A 5000-nucleotide genomic window follows, 5' to 3' on the forward strand; every position below is an offset into this window, starting at 1 on the left:
TACTTCACACTATTAAGAAATGTGGCTTCGTTCTTTTTCCATTATTCTTATAGACAGAATAGTTTTATATACTTTCAGAAATGTTACAAAATTTTCTTTTCCTTTAAGCTTTATTTAGGCAAATGCTTTTATAATGTTTGAATTCGGCTGAAATATTTCTAGCTTAGTTAACAATAAGTCACAATCGTCTTTGTGAGCTTATATAATTTTGCTTTAGTTTATCTGGTAAGTTTCTGATGTATTAAGACAGTATATTTACTTAAATTTTGATACAACTGTCTGAGATTTATGTTCTTAATGATGGTAAGAGCATGAATTTCACGGTATCGGTTCACGTTTCTTATGCTGATAGTGATATAAGCTAAGAGTCAACAGTGATTTCTTTAAAGCACAAAATGTTTGCAGGAAAAATCTCATATTCGATTATATTACTTTTCAGTATTCGATTTTATCGACTTCGGAGTGACAAAAGCTGAAGACGAAGTCATGAAAATGTCTACCAGAATTCTAATGGAGTTTGGTGCCTCGCTGTTTTAATCTTCTCAATCAAAATTGAGATATTGTATTATAGTTGAAATGAAGTAGCAATAGAAGTTGATATTCATTTATTTTATATCCAAGTGGAAATAAAATTAACTTGTTATTTGTGAAACGCTATTGATTTGATTAAAAAAGTACTTCAAACCTGGCCTCTCGATCAAATTAGCTGCAAATTGAAAGGTTGTGTGAGTAGGAACTCAATGTAGATTTTTCTGTGAGAGTGCTGCTTACAGAACCAACATGGAGGAAAGGAGATATTGCATAATTACTAAATATGTTTTCAGCAAGGGTCCAAAAGAATAAGCTTCCAGCGTGTGGGTTGTGTAACATCCTTCATTGTTAAGATGATGGTCTTACAAAAATTTCGATACGAGGTAAATGCCATCAAGTTTGTAGAGACGTGTGGTTTGAGAGTTGAGTGAAACAGACATTATAAATAACCGTTCTTACTGTGAACCGTAACAGTGTAACTATGTATGAATCACTGGAATACTTGGGTCTGTGTTTTAAAGAGGACTGACAATTGTTTCAGACACTCACCCAGCTAATTTTCATAGTCCAAGAGTGAAACTTATGAACTTGTCAGCGACAGCTAGCATGGAACTGGGGATTGTTGTCCACTTCATGTAGAATAAGGCAGAGGCTAAGACATTCTTGGGTCATCAGGCACCAGCGGAATGAATGCCGTTAAAATTTCAGACAGTATCCAGGGTGCCGACGATTTAGAGGAATGTAGGATTGGGTGTTATAGCTATTGCAGTATAATAGGAGGGAGAAGAACTGGACACGACATGAGTCGTAACGAAATATTCTTCAGCCAAAGACAATACTCAGTTCACTAGCTGCAGGGAGTTGAACTTTGCTACAACTACAGATTTATGCAACTAAATAAATCGCTCCATTTCAAGATAAGATTATTTGCTTTAGGCACACCACCTCGATAATGCAGTGCCAGGCATGGCTATATAATCAGTCTGTACATTGGAATAATTTTACATTCATTTATTGATTCTTGGATATTTATCATTAGTAGTCAACTGTTGTGTAATTAAATAGCACGTAGAATTCGATATATTCCATTGCCTTCAGATCTCAGCTTTCTAACGTCTTTGGTTCTTACACTTCCTCAGAAAGGAAAGAATGAAGACGATGAATAGCTGGTCGCTTCAATCACTCAGTCCTTTTAAACATTAAAATCTTTAGAAAATTACTATTTTAAAATCTCACAATGCGAGATATTCAGCAACAGTACTTTGGAGTAAAAATTGTTTGCCAACATAACAAAGCAGTCCTGGTTTAGGACGAATGTTCCTGTAATTTAACCCCAGGAGAAGTTTCTCCAAGACACCTGAAAAAGGCTGCGGGATATATCAACCGAAATGTTGTGTTAGCAACAAGCAAGATAAGGACAAATATCCGTCAAATGCAAATAATGTAAATAATGGACAGGATCTGTGTCCTTATATTTTCGAACAAGGGAATCTAGTACCCTTGTTCGAAAATATAAGAACACAGATCGTGTCGTATAGCCAGCTGGAGACGATGTCTCCTGGGGTTAAATTACAGCAACATTCGTCCTAATCCAGAACCATATGGGAACCGGTATTAAGGGAGGATAGTAAAATATTAGATTTATAAGCCCTAAAATTCATTCCATAATTGCCCACAGGCATATGGCATAGTGGTTAAGAGCACGGGCTACTAACCCCAAGATTCCGAGTTCGATTCTAGGCAGTGACCTGAATAATAATGATTCTATGTACTGACCTGAATAATAATAATAGGAATGAGAACCCAGGTTCGAAATTTCCCCAAGACATCTGATGAAGACAGAAGGGTATATCCGTCAAATGTAAATAATGTACATAATTCCTCATCTCTTAAATATAGAACTGTACAGATCGTGTCTCCTAGGGCTAAATTACAGCAGCATGTCTCCAAGGGCTACGACTTCTCTTAGGGATAAATTACAGCAGCACGTCTCCTAGGGCTATGACGTCTCTTAGGGCTACGACGTCTCTTAGGGCTACGACGTCTCTTAGGGCTAAATTACAGCAGCACGTCTCCTAGGGCTATGACGTCTCTTAGGGCTACGACGTCTCTTAGGGCTACGACGTCTCTTAGGGCTAAATTACAGCAGCATTCGTCCTAAACCAGGACTGCCATGTTATGTTGGCAAATAATCTTTACTCCATTAAAATTTTTATTCTAGCTGGCAAATAAACTTGGTGAATTCCTTTGCAACTCTTCTTTACACTGATTTCTACCGATGCTGTCCGCCTATATTTTTTTCTGATTTCTGATATTGCTGTAACAAGGATAATATTATCAACCTATTTGTTTAACGACTGCCAAATACAAATGTTAAATACACACACATACACACGCGCACGTTCGCATACACACACGCATGCACAAATGCGCGCACGCACACAAACACACACACACACACATCTAATTGTAAATTCAAAATCAGATGAAATGTCTGATATTCAGTACAACCCTAGTTTATCAAATCTTGTTTATTAGTAAAACATTTTGATGGAAACATTGATCAGAATTCTTGATTATATTATCTTTAACTGTAGTTCCCTCCTCATTCAGGACAAACATATGCATATAATCACCACAGTTAAATACGCATACATACACATACAAACATAGACAGACACACGGAGCAAATAACAGAAAGTGGACAGATTAAAAAGACAAATTAGTTATTTTATTCAATTATTTTAGAATGGTTTAAATACACTAATAAACCGAAATGCGTACGATCTTAATCGAATTTATATTAGCAGTTATATGGAAGAGAAGAATACAATTGTACATGTGTATCTATGCAAACATACACAAACAGGGCAGGTAAATGTGATTGATTCATATATGAAAATATATGTGGGGATGGGCGCAAGTATATATATATATATATATATATATATATATATATATATATATATATATATATATATATATATATATATATATATATATATATATATATATATATATATATATATATATAAGATTTAGATTTAGATTCAAAATTGAATATGGTACTTATGTTTAGGCACCAGAATATAGTATGGTATTACCCAAAAACCATTCTAAGGGCAAGGTGATCAAAAAATCAAAATAAGCAACACGGATTTTAAAGATGTTTGCAGTACGCACGTTTCATGCTACTCCATTTATTTAAGTAATGCAAGCATTATATTAAATGCAATATGTAGAGCAATCTTCAGCGGCACAAAAATGTAGAAAAATTACAGTAGAATAGACATATAATTGTGGCAACATTTAAAATCCAAGTGGGAAGAAGAATACATAAAAATCCATCCTCACTAGCCTGCTAGCCTTGGCTATGTCAAGATGGAGCCTTTCAATAAGATGGCCATCCCAGTGCCGTTGACGCTTGATAATAAAGAATTCAATGATAAAAGAGTTTCAGCGTTCTAAGATTGTTTGATATGGAATCTTGTCATTATATGAAACGTTCAGGATACGTTGGAAACACTCTCAACATTTGTAAAAAGGCACGCTCAACTTAAGTATGTACATAAGAAATGGAACAAATGTCCTTCTCGAAGCAAAGTTTCATATTCCAGTTTGGCGGATTTTGTAGTGTACATATCCTCCACTGGATGAGATTCCAGTCACTCGTATGAATACTCACCTTTGTCAGTTGAGTGGACTGAAGCAACGTGAAATGAAATGTTCTGCTCATGAACACAACGCGTGGCTCCGGCCATAAATCGAAACCACAGTCTTACAACAATGAGTACAACACCATAACTGCTAAGCTACGTGCCTTCGCCATAAATATATATATATATATATATATATATATATATATATATATATATATATATATATATATATATATATATATACATACATACATACATATAAAATATATATAAATATATATTATGAGTGTGTGTGTCTGTATGTGTGTGTATGTGTGTTTGCAATATCCACAGCTAGACAGACAGATGCATGCACATACGTATGTATGCTTTAAGGTTGTGAGTTGGTAGAATCGTTGGTATGTCGGAGAGAATCCTTAGCGGCATTTCTTCCAACTTCAAGTTCTGAGTTGAAATTCCGTCGAGGACGTTGCCGTTCATTCTTTGAGGACCGTTGAAATAAATACCATTTAAACACGCATGTCGATGTAATTGTCCTACTCCTTCCATGGAATTGCCGACGATCTTGTGCCAAAATTTGAAGCCAAATATGAGTATCACTTTATATTTCACGTTGTAGAGCACAACATTATACGTTAGGGACTGCATATATGTTACGTAATAATAAACATCTGGGAAAGGAGTAGTCCGTCCATCTATGTATGTTTGTATGTATGTATATACATACATATGTATAAACATACATATATATGCACATGTACAAATACGATATGCATAAACACACAGGCATAAACATGTGCGCGCGCACAC

This window comes from Octopus bimaculoides, chromosome 7 (genome assembly GCF_046866305.1).
Source record: "Octopus bimaculoides isolate indiv1 chromosome 7, ASM4686630v1, whole genome shotgun sequence".
In the NCBI taxonomy this organism is placed as follows: Eukaryota; Metazoa; Mollusca; class Cephalopoda; order Octopoda; family Octopodidae; genus Octopus; species Octopus bimaculoides.